This window comes from Struthio camelus, chromosome 11, assembly GCF_040807025.1.
Source record: "Struthio camelus isolate bStrCam1 chromosome 11, bStrCam1.hap1, whole genome shotgun sequence".
In the NCBI taxonomy this organism is placed as follows: domain Eukaryota; kingdom Metazoa; phylum Chordata; class Aves; order Struthioniformes; family Struthionidae; genus Struthio; species Struthio camelus.
In genome coordinates, this window is record NC_090952.1 from 8,974,377 (window position 1) to 8,992,375 (window position 17,999).

The following is a 17,999-nucleotide window of genomic DNA, read 5'->3' on the forward strand; positions in this document are numbered from 1 at the left end:
ATTAAGCCCATAGAAGTCTAGGGTAGTCTCTCCTAAATGTTGAACACACTGACCTGAACAATTTTAATCTCACATCAGACTAAATAAGAAGTATCTAGTGGAGACAATGGAATTGAAATGTGGTAAATCTCATTAACGTGAGGAAAGATCAAGCCCAGTGTTTTCATTTTGGGAAAACGGGTGGCAGAGATTACTGGTGAAAGGTGCCTCATCTACAAAATCTAGTTTATAACTTTCATCGCTCAGCTTAATGCGCTTTAGTGATCTCCAATATGGGAGATAATGTAGAACTTCAGTGAAGATTAATTAGGTTCTTACCACAAGTATAAACAACTAAATTGTTTCTCAGATATGAAATGGAATCAGTTTTATCCTTGTTCATTACATAGATTATGACACATCATTGACTGGAAAACAGTCAAATTTTATTGGCAAAGCCGGTACCTCTATTTTTATCTACCGAGTTACTTGTTAAATTATACAGAAAAAAAAATGTACTGGACTTTTTGCAACATGCTTCTCTTATCCTAGTAGTATGCTGACTTATATTCCATAAGCTTGATTTGTACATCTTTCATACATCTTTTGTATATTTTAGCTTAATGAATGTACATCTTTCATACATCTTAGCTTAATGAAATAACAAACTAAATCAGTGGAGCATATTAATTCTATACAAAGACTTCACCCTTCTTTAGTTCTATTGGTTCTCTATAGAAGGAACATAAATTGTCACTGAAACAGGTTCATTTTCATGCAGAAGACCACTTCTGTGGTCCTGTGCACGGACAGAGCAAAGTGAAGCCAAAACCCACAGAGAAATGAACTGCATGGATGCTTGGAATCACCCAACTAACTGCACTACAGTAATCACTACTGAAATAAAGAATTCACTAAGTAATACACAACACAAGATCAACATTACCACCCCAAAACACTGCCTCACATACCTCTTACTTCACAAATACTTCCTGTATTTTAAGACAGCTGAAGGGCAACCTGGTGTCAGTGGAACATTTAGACAAGAGATATAAAAACACAGAAACAGACTACAAGAAGGAGAAACAGAAATCACCACCTCTTTTTCTGATTGTATTTCAATGCTTAGATAATATCGATTGGTGCCTGATGGATATACAGATCAGCAGATGGTGGGAGACAGTTACTTTTCTGCAGCAATGGTTTGTTATATTACACTTTGTAATCAACATTTTGCAGCGTACTTTGTAGAAAAGGGGTTATTTCAAAAAAAGCTTTATCACATTATTGTCTCTTCCAGATTGCTTCATAAATAAACGTACAACTACCAGGAACCTGCAGTGGGAGTCAATTGACTGAACGTTCCCTCTTTTCCCTTTACATATTTGAGAAAGTGAAATGTTAGCAATATTTTGTGTCACTAAAATGAGACAACATTTGTTATTTGGTGAATTAGCATATTGTCTGCCCACTGTTGATGGAAACCTAGACTGGGTTTTAAGTTTGTATTAAGACATGGAACCAAAAGAAAGTATTTTGGCCCGAGTATCACACACTGTACAATAAAAGACACTGCTGTACATATATACTCTAGGCTTGCAAACTGCAAGGACAGTGCTAGTGACGGTTCCCTAAAGCATCAGTAATCCAGTAGTCTAACTGCTAAAACAATGGCAAAAATCCCACTAATTTTAATGGGAGCCAGATCTGGCCCTTGGTTTGTTTGTTTGCTTGTTTTGTCTAAATATCAAGTTAGGGAATAAACTAAGTTTATTCAAAATGTACCTTTAATCACTACCTAAGCTACACAGCCCCACTGCTCAAGCTGCAGTTTTAGCAGATATCTTGGCTAAGCGTCAAACAATTCCGGCAGCTCTATGAAGATAAATATTAGACAGAGACTGGGTCTGAAGTAATTTCCCCAAGCACCATTCAATTAACCTATTTGGCTAAAAGGTGATGCAAACATCAATATTTTGTAACAGATGCTTCTGTTTCAGATGAAACTAATCAACAGACATCAGAGCAATTTCAAATTAAAGACCAATATAGACAAAGTTAAAATATCAAGCAGCTTAAGTACTAAATGTGTTGTAACTTAAAATAGCTCTATTATTTTGTGCAGAATATTCCCTGAGTTACAATTTCAATATATCACTGCTTTTAGTAAATTCACTATCACTTTGCTAAAACAAAACCAAAAAAAATCCTGTCAGTTTGGGAGACCTCACGAAACAGGTGTGAGATCCCCCTGTTGATTCTACAGCAGCTGTTAATGGGAGCCATGCATTTGGTTTCCTCTGAATATATCAGCTTGAATAGACCTGAATATTTGGAATTTTTCTGTTTGTTTTTTCAACAAGCAGTCTCTCTTCCCCTACTTCTTCTACCAATGTAGATACATACTTTATCAGATGGAAATAAGAGGAGACCCAGCCTGGACCCCCAACGATAAATTTTAGCATCAAAGGGTGTACCTATAAATGACTCAAGGAGATATTAAACATGCCAGTAAAATAAAGAAACACAAATATAAATAAACATGGTTGCTTGAACTATAAGAGAGAATTTCTGATTAACAAGTCTCTTAGCAGGAAGAGTTGTCCATAATGAAGAGGAATTGTACAATATCAGCTGGTTCTAATCTGTGTTTTCCATTATACTATCAATATATCCTCCAAAAAAATTAATGAAGTAAGATACAGGACTTGCAGAAGTACTCCCACTGTACTGTCTTGATACCATAAAATCACCGTCACATTTCTGGCCAGCTGCCTAGTTCCCTTTGGTTGCAATAACAGTTTGCTCCCTAGCAGTGAAGTGCACTAGTAACTTGTTTTCTCCATTTAGTGGGAAAACATTTTTCCAAACAGACAATCCAATAGGTAACTAAGGGTTTTCCTGCATGCAATTTCTCCATTTTGGTGGGGCACTGTGAAGGCACCACCCACACTCTACTCTTCCTTTGAAGCGGTCAGTGTAGACATGGGATAGGCATGGGAATTCTGGATCTGCCAGCTGTCAGCATTACACAAAGGCTGGAGCTCATCCATGCTCCCTCGTGATAAAACGGTGGGCCTGCCATCTTTGGGAGTGATTACTTCCATGGAGGATACCATCCATCCTTCTTTCTCCCAGGTGTGCCTAGCCCTCAGCCAGACCAAAAGTAAAATGTAAGATCTGATTACGTACGGACCCCTCTGTCCAATCATTTTAAGGAATATCCATTAAAACAGCAATGTTTGGTCACAAAGATGAGAAGAAGGGCTTAAGAGCAAGCCCAAACACAAGTCCTCTTGTTACTTTTCTTCTGTTACAGGATGCCCTGGCAAACTTCACAGATTTCCCTAATACCATACGCTCTTTTAGAATCCTGATCCTTGCTGAAAACAAGGTGCCCCAGGATTCTTTGCTGAAATTTACCCCTCCCCCCAAAAAAACTTTCTCCATGGAAATCCCCCAACCCTCATTAAGACTCCACGGGATCTCTGCAGACATATTAAGCATCAACCTTGCTGACATTTGTGGGGACTTCTTGGGGCTACTGTTTGAACTTCAATGGTTGCCATACCTCAAGTATGAGCTGTCATGTTTGAGATCACATATCCTGTCTGCCAGAAAAATAATGTTTACTTTTGCTTTAGTTACTTCTGCTCTTTTATATGACCATATCTTTCTTCGATGAATGTTTCCTCGTTTACAGGAAAGGCTTTTTACTCTTCTGTTTATTCATGGAGCTCCAGAGTTAGGTCATTCTATAACCTCTTACATAATCAACTAATCTATTCTTCTATTGACAAGCTATAATCTTTGAAGTGGACCTCTTATAACACAAAGAGCACGTGAATCTTCCTGCCACATTTTTACTGCTTTTACCATCTACTCAGTAGGATGGGTTCTCATTCCCATTAAAACTATTAATAACAGACTGCATTGCTGCAATCAAAATACTGTTTCATCAATGAGCATTCAATCTGAATAGTAACTCCCATGATTGTACTAGCCTGGCAATGAGGAATGAATTTAAAAACATATCATTAAGTATGGTGGGAACACAAGGTGTGAGCGATGTTTAAGAGCCTTTTTGATTTTATAACCAAACAGCCAAGAAAGGCAAATATTCAGAAAAACAAACCCTATGACATCCTATAAACTGTGTTTTTGCATTCCTCCAGAATTTATATCACAGAGAGAAAAGGGAGTATCATCTTTAAAATCACTATTCCTCCATGTTGCCATTATCTTGAAAAGACGTTTAAGGATATGAAGATTCTGTTCAGAAACATGCAGACCAACAGAGCCAGAAGCATGAGGAATTTCTTAGATGACCTTTGGATTTATATCTCAAGATGATTTCCCAAGGAGACTGAGAGATATTCTCTCTTTTCAGGCCCTGAAACAAATCAGATAATAGGATAATTCAAGGTACTGATAATAGGCTGCAGGACCTTACACACTTATACTTTCAATCAAATCCATCCAACTCATTCAGGGACCTATGTGGCATTTATTGATCCCAGTTCAGTTCTCAGAAAGTAAACATTTCCATCAATAATGGTTCAACCACTGTTGTACCTGGCACAATGTCCCAGTCAGGAAAATGAGGATACAAAACAATTATCTCTAAGTAAAATACTATCTCTGCTCCTGAACGACTTAAGAAATCTAAAAGAAAAAGTACAGGAAAAGTGAACATCTCCTGTAATCAGGTTTTACAAAATCTAAGTGAATATGCCCATGGAATTATAATAGGCTGTGCCCCTAAATTCTTGTCTACTGGTAATCTCAGCAATGTCTCTACCTCATATTTAAGTATCAACACATTAATATATTAATACATTGTGCAAAAATGGTTTCTTAAGGGTTGAAAGGAGGGCATCCAAGAAACTGGCAGAAGTGCCATCAAAAGAGCCGAGAATAAACCAACATGCCAATGCTCTGTTGATTTATTCCAGAGCAATGCACCTGGACCCACCAGCTGTCATACATATTCCATCTGGAGTAACAGCTGTTTGCTCAATAGTTGTCATATTGTCTGACACAAACAATTGCTTGTTAAATTTGTCACCAGTGATTCTGTATGGGGTTTGAAATACTGGAAAATGTTACATTTTGTTCCTGTCCTTAGGCTTTGAATATTTCTTCTCACACAACGTATAGGGTTCCTGGATGAGATTTTGTGTTGCTGAGCTTAACTCTAATCAAAATTACAGGTTCTGTAGCATTTCCAAAAAGATCAAGTTCAGCGTGGTTCACTGTGAGCTACGGACACCTAAGGGAGGAGAGGTAGAAAGTAACATTTAACAAATGATGTAGCAGAGAAGAGGGAAGGATGTGGTCAGATTATCAGTCTAAGATCATGAAACTAACAAACACATTTTAGACAAACTATGGGGATGAAGGGAGAGGGTAGTGATGCATCATGGAAACTATGGAAGATGTTACAACAGTCAACGCTGGGGAGTGACCCAGAGTCATAGCTGTGGGGAAAGAACAAAAATGTTTATTAGAAATGTTATTAGGGAATGTTTTGCATGAAGCAGTGGAATTTGAATACTGGATGAATGAAGCAGCACACGATTACAGGGTTGAGAAACAGGGAGGACTGTGGAGTTATTGCCTGCAAAGAAGAAGATACTCAACAGGAAATGAAGCAACACTGTGTGATAGGAGCATGCTTAAGAAGTGGAGAGGTAGATCTGAAAAACTTCAGAGCATGGACAAGCTTTGAAGATGAGCATTGTTGAAATCACCATAAAAATGTGTATAACAAGAACACGTGCAAATTGAAGACAAAGTCCTATAACATCCCCAAAGAACTGAGAGAACAGAAGATTACCCATCAGAATAGGTGTTCTATGAACTGTCAGAGATAAGCACCAGGAGTGAAGGTAATGAAAAAAAGAGATCAAGATGTATGCTGAAAAAATCATTTTAAAAATATGTTCCAATGGGAAATAATAGAATGAGTAAAGCATATACTGGATGGGAAATCTAGTTACCAGAGACAGTACCTGCCAAAAAATTATCCATCTAATTACTTCTTTGTATCTATTGTTTGTGGCACAGGAGAATACAGCATGAGTGAAAATACTCAGCATGTTAAGTTTAAACTGCCCACAGCATACAACAAATCAACAGACACCGAAACCCTCTTCAAAAAACCTTTCCACTAACAGTATGGGCATTGTCAAAAGCATATGTATTTTGTGAAACTCTAGGGCAGAGACTATATACTACACAAGAAGAATAGCCTTGTCCTTGAAAGTGACCTGCTTCCCTCTCCAGTGGATGCATCCACGGTTTGCTGATGCCCTGGTAACAGATTTGCTTACTTTCTTTGGACTGTGATTAAGATTAAAAAATAATATATAGGCAATTTTTAAAAGGATCCTTTTCGGATCAGCAGTGTGGACTGACCATAATTTCTCTCTTAAAATGTTACTCTTCCAAAAAGAGAGTATGATAAACATCACTAAGCTCAAGGATTTTTAAAAGGCAACCTGTTGTGTAAAGGAATGAGTTCGAAAATAAACAGCAGATAGTGTTGTCTCTATCACTGAGTTTAAAGAAGGATAAGTTTTTTATTGAACTAAGGTTGCTTGATGTCAATCTTTAAATGTGGTGAGTAACAGAAAATACACACAGATAGAAGGATGGAAAGAAGGACGGAAGGAAGGAAGGAAGGAAGGAAAGAAAGAAAGAAAGAAAAGAAGAATAAGAGAGAAAGAAAGAGAAGAAAGAAAGAATTCCTTTATATGTTATTGGCATAAGTAATTGTTCCCTCTCACCGACAGGTGGCATATACACAACATCCTTAAGTAGTCTTTTCCACACCAAATGCGGTATAGATGACAGCATTGCGTATTTCTACACTCCAGCAATGATTTATAAGGTCAGACACGGGCTAAACATTCTTAGACTACCAAACAGTATATGGTTTGTGAATGAGGTCAAACATCAGGGTAACACTTAGTCATCACATGTCAGAGTAAAGTCTAAAGGACAAAATTTGGTGCAATATATTTACTTTCTACCAATGGAGGAACTTTGGTTTCAACAGAAAGGAATGAAAAACGAAAGGATATATTTGTACATGTTCACTAACACAGCCATATGTCCATTTTAAGTTGTGGCTAGAACGTGGTTTTCAGGTGTTTTGGATTCCTTTCTAATGTACTGATCACACCTAACCCCTAATGAAAACAAGATCCTGAATAGTAGGTATCAGAATTTCTTGTCCCAGCACTACTGATGGGAGAACATCAAAACTTCTAGGACTTTTATTCATCTTAGATGGGGATCTGAAAGTTTCATATTTTGCAGAGCTCATAAAATCTTTGAAATTGGGCTGGAACAGTGATAAGAGCTTAAAAGGTCCATCCTTAACAGTATGGAGACAAAACCTAGATAAAGCTGTTTGTTTTTCCAAGCTGCATTTACCACTGGCAACCACCAGCTCAGCCAGGTTCTCAATACCAACTGCATACCTCTGCAAAATAAGTAATAGTAACTAACTGTAATAGGAAATAATTCAATTCCAAGTAGAACAGTCTATAACTGAGAAAGGAAAAGAACCAGCAACCTCATGGAGTTCAGCTGGGGCTTCTGCTGCCATCTGTTAGATCTTTGATGAAATGGTGATGATAAGCCTCAAAAAATCAGACTGAGGCATCTAGAAAGGAGAGAGAGATGATATTTATGCCTGTAATGGAGATTCCCATTCCTCTGTATATTATTAAAACATCCATTCTTGACATAGGATAGGATAGGATAGGATAGCAAAGGGAGAGGGAAGAGGAATATTAATGCAAAGGGCTGTTACATACTTCTTAGAATATTTTTTCCTTTCGGAATTCAGCAGACTGTGCAAAATGTTAGATATTTTCAAGAACATTATAGGGGAATGTTCTTGAACATTCAGAATGTTTTCTCAAGCTACCTAAAACAGCCTACACACATGCCACACAGATATATAGCTTTTTAGTATATTAGGACTCTGTCTAGCATCCTAGCCATGAAAACAAAATAAAATCATCTTACTGAAATTTAGAAATCACACCGTAATAAAGGCTCTTCAAACAGTACCTTCGAAAGTCTCACAAAATACAGTTAAGGCAACAGTATAGGAAAATATTGAAAAAGGGAGTTATTTTTATATTCACAGGTACTCGGAATAAGATTGTGTGGCACTTAAGTACAGAACTGGAATGAATGCTTCCAAGTTCTTTTTTCAGTTTCAAGCAGAAAGACAAGTAGGTAAAATGACCATGATGGTATGCATCTTAGCCTGCTCCACTACGGAAAAAAAAATACACACTCTTAATGATAATAATTTCAAGTGGGCTCTGGAATATGCCGTAGGCTGACAGACTAATATGGACACGGAATGCTGACAGTATTTACACTAGATGCCTCATACCCAGAAGACTGTTAAGACCCAAGGAAATTTTGTAATTGATCTGTGAAGAGTAGATCTTATATACATCTTGAATGCGTACTTATATTTCTCCTGTCACAGGGAGCACGTGCAAAGAGAATGTCTTTCCCAAGCAACTTAACTTACGTTACAAAGCTAGTCTTTTGCCAGAACACATTGCCACCCAAAATGGCCACACAGCCACTGTGCCCTGAGACCAGCACTCACGGGGGCCCTGGTGTATTCAGCAACGTTCTACATTCAACTAAGACGGTAAGTATTGGTGTCAGCTGCTTTCTGGTTGGTCTCATTTGAGAAAGGAGATAGAAATGCGCAAAAGGGACATGTTCTAATTTTTATTTTTAGATAGACCTTTACAACCTTGAACAACTATCAAGAAAAAGAAGAAGCCAGTGTTGTAAACAAACTCTGAACTAGAAATTCTTAGGCAACTATTCAGACAATAGAATCAGGAGACTTGCAAAGGTCTCTGTGAAGTAAAATGCATGAGGCTTCCCCGATTCCATTTCTGTATTCTCACAGTATGTCTCCTGTAGCCGTCTACTTGTCTGTAGGTACCATCTGCCTCACGCTGTGAAAAATCTCAGTGTCAATTGCCTTATGAGTTTCTTTGACTTTTGAGATCTTACATATGCAGATCAGAAATACTACAGCACCCTAAAGCAGGTAATGAGAAATTCTAACTTCTCTTATATCCCAGTGGAGACTTAGCTGTAAAGGTAACATGTTGGTTTACATGGTGGAAGGATTAAAAGACAAGACCCTAGAAAGAGCAATGTTCTCTTCATCCTCTCAGGGTACATTCAATCGTTTTCTAATAACAGCATGCTTTACAGCACTTAAATGCTTACATAAAATAGCAATAAACTTAAAAAAAAACCTGCCATGGACTACATTAGCTCCCAGATGAATTTCTGTGAATTTTGCCAGTGACTCAAAGTCAACTGATTTACACTGGTGGAAAATTCCAGGATGGAATTTTTACTAAGCAGTAGTGCAACTTAAAGGAAACTGGAAAGTGGTTAAGGATTTCAGGCACCGGATGGGTGCATGTGATGTTTACATATTTGAGAAGGGAAGTCTACAAACAAAATGCAATTTATTGACATGAACACAACTTCATGCATAATGTTTTACAGTGTAGACAGAATAGTCAAGCTCTGAATGTGTCTGACATCAGTAATACATTCTGACATCCCCTCCTCCTTTTTTTTTTCAAAAAGAATTGACTAGTTCTATAAAAAAGCCAGGCGATTGCTTGTGGTCATGTGGTGAAGATACCTCAAAATAAATAAGTTAAGTTTTCAACATCCCTTCCTAAGTAACTCAGGAGTCCATATACTAGTTTTAAAATGTGTCTTAGACTAAAGGATAACTAAAGGACACAAAGATAGGCCACTTAGGGAAAATTTGAGCTCCCTGTGGAAAAAGGGAAATAATACAACCCCTTGAATAGAAATAAATTTCTCATGTTTTGAACTGAGGGTTGCATCTGCTAATTGCATCCTCAGGCTGGCATGACCCCTCTGCAACGTGTGATGCCCACTGCTGCAAAGGCCCTGGAATGGTACATGTTTACTTGCCACAATACTGATAACTATTCTGAATAAATTGCCTCACATCACTTATTCCTCTGAGTCAGGCTTTGTTTGCACTGGTGGACATCCAGTCCCTGAAAACTGAGGCAACATGGCTGCTTCCTAAAAGATGAGGGGACTGTGAGTGCCTTGAAAGCAGTCATGTATAACATGTGAAGAATTTAATTTGGTTCCCTTAATAAAATACACCTTTGTATTAGTAACTCCAAACATGGAAGCTTGCATAGACAAAATGATTTGGGGGCAGTAAGAGAGGAAACAGATTCTGATCTGTTACACTGTAGTAAACCAAGAAATCAAAGTAAATACTGGCTGAGTTGTGAATCTAGCTCCTGGTGTCGATGTCTTCTACTTCTTTCCTAATGAGGATTAATGTTAGTAGCCTCTGTGCCGTGAATAGGTTTCATGATGAACTTGGGAGGAAGATGACACTAATTACGAGAACCTATCTGCTCTCTGTGTCCACATCAGTCGTTTGTACTGGAACTTGCTTGGGTATTTGTCTCTAGTATCACAACTATTTCTACTTAACCTCATAGTATTTCAATTCTTGAGGTAGTTTTGGAATGGAAACATAGGTTTCTTTCCAGACGAAAGTGATACAGAAAAAAAGATATACGCTCTTTTCACAATGCACCAGGAGGGAATCCTCCAGCAGCTACCCAGCACACCATGTATGCATACAAGTTCCTCCACCTCGCAAAACCCTCTCAGCAGCATAGTATGAAAACTGAAACGCAGTGTGCTTCTGCTTGTTGCTCTTCACTTGTCTTGATCTAGTTCGTGCGTCAGGACTGAGTTTTAACTCTCTTTACTGTTTCTTTCATTTCCTTCCTTAGCTTTGGTACTCCATTTGTGCCTTGTCCTTTTCAGTTTGCTTTCCCATATATATTTCTCCATTCCATTTACATTTCTTCTTTTAAACATGTCTTTGCTTGTATCCCAGCCACAGTTCCCCAAAGGCACATCCTAGGAACGAAATGATTTGGTTACACTGTGTTAAGAGATGAACAAGGGCTTCTCAGTAAGAGGGATCTGCAGCTGGCAGTGGCTGACTGCTGGCTGCTTTTGTGTTGGATCAGAAAACACAGCAATACCATATTAAAAATGAAAGTGGTTGTTCCAAGATCCACTAATCACTTGGAGAAGATTGTCAGATGTGTCTGTAGGATGATGAAACAGATAAGATCTTCAGAAGGATGAAAACTATGAAATGCTTGCTCTCTGCAGCTGGTAGACGAGAGAGAATGTTTGAACTCTTCATCTTTGGTTGGAATTGAGGACAGCAGCTTGGCAAGGTGGTATTGTGCTGCACCTCTTGCCTAACCACACTTCTGGCTTCATGGATGGCTGCAGTGTGGGAATTAGGGAAGGTAAAAAGATCATGTATGCCTGGATACGTGGACGGCCCACTGTTGGAAGAGATGCTGGAATACGTGGAAAGCAAGAAAGTAAGCAGGAACATGGGGAGGAGCAGCAACAGGCAACCTGAACTTGGTGTGGTCAACATCAGCAAGAGGAAGGCAAAGTTTCTACACTGGAACTCCTCTTCGATGGTAGCTCATATGGAGTCTGGCTGCTGAGATCACCAGTGGGAGACAAAGGATAGCAGAGCGTGCTTTTTGCCGTAGGGGCCCAGACTACAGAAGAGAGCAATGGGTTGTTAGATGCTTTCGAAATGAAGTGATAGCAAACTGCTGTGTACAGATTCAGTTGCTCTAAGTCAGACAGCACCTAACAGCAAATAACTTTCCACACTAATCCTCAGTAGAAATGTAAAGAAATCAGCAGCAACCACTTCAGCATAGTAATTCATTTACTATGAAAAACACTGTCATAGATTTTACTGAGGAAAAATCCCTGGGAGGAGTACACGACATTGTCATATTGGAGGAAGAATGCTAGGTGGGAGGATGAGAAACGGTGAGGTAATGGTAACATTGTTTTATAAACTGCATACACATAAATGACAACTTTAAGCTTAATGTACTGGAATGTCTTGAAATAACAGAAAAAGAATTCATCTGACCAGATAACAGGCACAGAACATTGTTAATGACAATGCCAGCAGTAAAACCAAGAGGAATTTTGTAGGCTTACATTGACCTAGGTTGCAGACCAACATTCCTTGTGTGTGTGTCAAACAGCGCTATTTCTTTACTTTTTTCCTCCCCAAAAAGGTTAGTATAGGAAAATGTAACAACATGCCAGATGCATCTATCATGTGCTATCATCTACTAGCAATGAAGGCTGATGAAAATGAGGCCAAGATTGTGCTGTACATTCTCTGAGAAAGTAAGTTGGAAGTTACTGAATGTACTTATAAAAGTAGTACAACAGAAGCCAAAATGGGAACAGTGTCCCGAGTGCTCGGTCATTTTGCTAGAAAAGCATGAAGTCTTTGTGCTTCCCAATAGCAGCACCCAGAAAGTTGACATGACTAAGGAAAACAAAGGTATGGCTAGAACCATATCTAAAATGAAATAATGATGTAGGTTATCATATGGTTTGTTGTTTTGTCCTTTAATAAACCTTTTTGAGTGGTAAGCGAATGCACATTCCTCAGTAGAATATAGAGAAGTTCTGTTCAAAAAACTAAGGACCATTTAATAGTTCCTGTCAATTAGTACAGTTTGGAGTTATAAAATATCATGACCAGGGTTGGTACTGACAAACCTCAGAAGTGCTACTAAATGAGCAGCAAATAATCTCAAGCAAGGATTTACTGAATTTCACTAACGGATGTCATGTTAATGTTGCCACCTAATTTTGCTGGTGCCTGTTGAGTCTGGAGCCATCCTATAACATCCACTGGCTGTTGCAGACACCCCTCGTGGCACAACTGTTACAAACCTTAACATGCAATCATTATATATTTTATTCTCCCTTACTCTTGTTGCATTGAGCTACATATCAGTCTCTGCTCAGCTTTTAACATCGGAGATACTTTGTCTTGCACTCCCTTCATGCCACGTGCTCTTTCCTCTGTACAGTCAACACTGCCAAAGCCCTTCTGTCATCCTCCAGTTCATCCTTCAGCTCTGGTCAGGAGGCAGTATCACATCACTTTTTTCTTACAGTACCGTTTCTCATTATCATATTACTATCAAGACTGTTTCTTTAATTTTCGTGGGTTTTTTTAGTATGCAACGCATTTTTTTATCTTGGACCTTTCAAGGGTTTGATTTTGCAAGATATTGAGAACTTTCAGCTCCCATTGCTTCTTTGAAAGCTAAAGATGACAGCACCCTGTGGGACAGACCTGTTCAGTGTACATATCTGCACTAGCAAACCCTCAATAAGTATACGTTATCAGACTATCAGGATGAGTTATCCTTTAGACATTCCAGGTGTACACTTTGGCAGCAAACATTTTAATGGAACTATTTAAAATGTTTTCCTTTTTTCTCTTTCTTTTACTGTTCTGTTTTGCTTTTCTTTCCCTGTTTCATTCCTTAGAATTTTGAGCTTCTGTGCTTTCCCAAAATACATCCACTGTATTTATCTTTTGCAATGCTTTCTGCAATGCCATCTTTTGTTTCACCTCTCCCAAATTACTTATTTTCAAATTCCTTCTCTTTCACAAATGCAAGTGCTTATACATACTGTAATGCTGTTCAAGCAATGCTTTAATTCAAATGGAGGAGGAGCTATGATTCTAACCTCTTGTCAGAAAGCAGTAAGAACTGGGAGAGGCAACAGACACAGCAGACTGATGCTTCCTATGTTCTCAGTCTCAGCCTAAAGGTAAAATAAAATTTGAGGACATTTGGAAAACGCTGCTTTTTAGATTTTGGGGCCTGAAAACGGAATCATGTTTTCTACATTAAAGAATGTTTTTTAAGTTTTCTTTGACCACAGCTGACTCAAAAATAGCTTCACTGTTGGATTTCCTCTTCCTTTGAATGTATGTATATGTATCAACTGAGGAAGCTGTAATTCTTAATAAATAAGCACATAGGCCAAAGAGGAACCAGTGCTGCTCATTGTTTAGGAAAACAATTTGACATTAAATGAGTTCTTTATGATGGCTGAAGAGGAAAGGAATCAACAATTCATGCTGGGAAGGTCCCTGGCACTTCCTTCTAGCAAGCACAGTCGTTGGGCTTTTTTATAGTACAAGCTTGCATATTTTCCAAATTGTATGTGTTCATATTACCCTGATTTGTGTTACACGAACGAATTAAATCCATACATAAAACTGAACAATTAGAAAATCACTGAAATATTATACGTGAAACGCTGACCTGGTACTGTCTATGTTTCAGAGCGCTCCCAGGAGCAACAGTTGAAGGATGGAGGACTATGTTAAGGGTAATCTGAAAAAGGGATTATATCAAAGAGTGAGACTAGTTAGGGATTCTTTCATTCGTCACCATTAGTCGTATTAGAAATTACTGACACTGGAGGAATAACTGTACACGTGGTGAACAGTCTTCTGTGTTTTTTCTTACTATTGATGTTCCTAGTCTCTCTGGTTTGGAAAAATAGACATTCAAGCAAAACCCAGGCCTGGAAATTCAGCCTTCTATTGATTTATAGTCTAGAAAAAACAAGGGAGAAGGTAAAAAGCAGAAACAGATAGAGAAATACAGGTTGAAATGTCATAAATGTCAAATCCAACATGTGCTAGGGATAATAAAACGAAATATTTCCTCAAATGTTATATTCAAGAAATGAATCTCACCATTAATAAATTTCTTAACTTTCTTAACCTGATTTAACTGATTCTAAAACCATTTTGAGCATTTACACCGTGACGGGTATAAACCTGTTTCTAGCAGAAAAATATTTCCAAAGAATAGCACTCGGCATGTTTCAGAATGTTTCAGAATGTTTTTGTTAAATTAAGACTCAGAAGATGCTCTGAGAATAACAATACTGTACAACCCCTAGGTATTTTGTGTCCCAAACTTTTATTTAATTATTGTCATTTTCAGATAAATGAGTGCTCAAAATTTTTCCTTCTCATGTTTTTATAGATCCAACATATCTCAATAAATCCAAGTAAATGTTCCACAAACTGAGCTTACAGGTATCATCTATATAAAAAGGGCATAAATCAAATCAATGGCATACCATGAGAAGACCAAAGTAAAAAATGTTGTACATTTCTTTTTTCTAATCTTTTTCTTCTTATCACCAGTCTATCAGCTAGTAGGCAGGAGGGCAGTTGTGATTTGACACAGCAAAAAAAAAAAACCCTATAATAGAGGGAGTGCATCATTCCTTGTCTGATAGGTGTGAGTTGAGTGCGAGCACCCATATACAAAAACAGACAATGCAGGCTCAAAGACAGGCTCTTCACTCCCTGCCAAAGGGGACTGGAAGTGATCTGAAGTGCAAAAAGAGACAGAAACCACTGACTTCAGTGGAATGTAAGGCATGCTCTCTCCTTTGTTTTCCAGCATGTTTGACTGTTAAAAGAAAACACTGTCTCTAGCTTTGAATTTTTCCAACTATAACATTGTCCAAGGCTGAGAGGTGCTGAGCGCTTTCTGAGAAGGTGCAAAGCTCTATTAATTTCCATTAAGGCTGCTGTAGCAATGAAAGAACAGCCTTCTGGCACTGAAGCACGTTGGCAGCTTTCAAACTGTAATGGTTCTGTGTAATAAAACTGCCCTGCTGGTACTAAATCTAATCAGTACCACGTGCCCCATCTCTCATGTAAGCATGTTTTGGAGAATACTTTCTACAATAGCTCATCTGTGGATTCAACCACAAATGAAATGTCTTGCTTATGTTGCACTCCCTTTCCTGCCTGCACAGAATAAAATGAAATGTTTCTTCAGTTATCAGTCAGCCTGTCTTTCTCCCTTCTTCAGTCTGAACATATTCAGCATCCCTCCAGGGTTATCGTGTTTTTAAATTCCCTATATGCATATATGTGCATACACTTGCAAACGCAAATATATCATAATAGTTTCCTGTAGCCATGAAAACTGGAAACAAGTATGGAATACCTTTGGCTTTTAAAGTCTTTGTGGAGTAGTCACTAAAAAGCTATTGGTTCTAATATATATATATATATCTATATCTATATATATATATATCTGAAGTCAGCAAGGCTGTAAGAATGGCTAAATAATTCTACTAACAAAAATAACGTTGTTCCATCCAGACCTTAAAAGTTTGTAGAAATAATGGAAAAATTTTAAAATTAAAAATTATCAAGCATTATTCTTACTCATATACTCCTACTATCAACTAACTCAACTAGCCATTCTCCAGCATCTCTGAGGAGGTTTTCTATTCACAGTTAGAGCTTATTACCTCTCCATGGAAAAAAGGTGCTTTATTCTCCCTCTTTGCTAAAAGTTTTCAGGTTCTCCTTTTATTTATCCTCTCAATTTTTATTACCAGGATTCCTAGGAAAAATTGTTTTTTCTGACCCTTTCATATTGGCCCCTCCATATATTTTCCCGTGCCAAAATTCCCTGGGTTCCTTACGCTGTACGTTGTGTGTGTAGTAAGGTTCCCTAACTCCTGGTTCCTCAGAAGAACAAAAGACCAAATGGTTCCTTGTATACTTGCAGTGGTGTTACCACTAGACTGCTAGCCCAGCCCTCAATACCTCTTATTGCTAAAATGAGTCAGATTTTGATACAAACTGCTGTTTCATTTTTCTTAATGGAAATTTGAACAGGCTTCTGGTATGCCTGTTCTCCAGTACACCATGAAAAAAGTCACATACCAGTTTGTTTCTAATTCTTAGAGAGCTCTGTAGTCTTTCAAGGTTACTCTGCTGTTGTTTACACAGTGTCACTCCTGAATGGTTGAGAAGGACCCTCAGACTTGACACAGGAAATCATTAAAATTCCTAGTATTCCTGAAGCAAACTTATGCACACTTCCTTCCTCTTTTCTCTTTGCTGTAAAGATTGCATAAAGCTGTGCGTAGTCAGCTACAACACTGAACAAGCTTTTGCGATTAGACAGGCTATTCTACCTGACTAATCAAAAGTGCCTTTTTTAAGTCAATCATATAACACATATAAATTAAAGAAAAATAAATGGAATGCATTTGTCATGTGCTCAACAATATTTTGCTGTCCTTAAAGCTTCCTATCTGAGGAACTCCAAATATTTTATTGGCATTAACAAGTTAATCCTCATAACCTGCTTGTGAATTATTGTCCCATTTTACAGTTGCGGAATACAGGCAAAGAGATCAAATGACCTATCTAGAGTCACAATATAGTAATATTTGTAATATAGTAATATTTGTATTTCAGCAATAGCCAAAAGCTGCCCCGAGATCTCTGTCCCAGGGCTTGCACAAACACATATAGTCCATTTCCAACTCAACTGAACTTAAATTCTAAATGGACAAGACAAACAAGAAGTTAGGCTGGAAATGGAGGCACAGAGGGACAAAGTGACTTTCCTACAGTCACACAGGCAGGAATTCAGATCTCTGATGCCACACTGTATACACAGTATAAATGTCAAACTTGCTTGCTAGACAAAGTCCAGACATGTAATACCATGCCAGAGGAACCAAACTAGCCTATTCTTCTGTCCTATCCACCCTTTTTTGTTTTTCTTTCTTTTTATAGAAGGGCTCAGAAATAAGTCCTTTGTTAGCTGTATAAGATTGTATCTTTTCAGGTTTGATCTAGGGAATATATTGACCATTCAATATCTGAATATTTGAGTGTCTCTTTACAAAGATTAAAAATAATTTTTTCTTACTGTGATATTAAAAATAAAGCAAAGTTTCCCTCCTATTCCCCATAGAGGGGGGGGGAAAAAAAGACTTTGCTATCTTTTCTGCAATAGAAGTGGGGTTTTTTTGTTTTTTTTTACAAGGGCTAATTCTTGTTAAATTGGGCCTAAAGCAATTAACCTATTTCTTACTGTCAGATTTAATTGTAATTTGACCCAATTGAAGACTAAAACCTGTGCTACACCTGTCTGAATTGACTTTTTATATTGAGTCTAAAACACATCACAGCTGGAATAGGTTGAGCACCGAGGAAT

The 17,999-nt window shown here is 37.9% G+C and overlaps 1 protein-coding gene across 6 annotated transcripts in view; it reads right to left on the minus strand.

Moving 5' to 3' along the window:
• NXT2 (nuclear transport factor 2 like export factor 2) overlaps window positions 1–17,999 on the minus strand; it is a 95,741-nt gene that overhangs the window by 34,391 nt on the left and 43,351 nt on the right. The window contains exon 4 of one of the 6 annotated variants that reach the window (XM_068956953.1): window positions 4,309–4,372. The exons of the other annotated variants lie outside the window; for them this stretch is intronic. The gene's annotated coding sequence lies outside the window, so the exon portion shown is untranslated. The remainder of the gene's footprint in view (window positions 1–4,308; window positions 4,373–17,999) is intronic. 6 annotated transcript variants of the gene reach the window in all.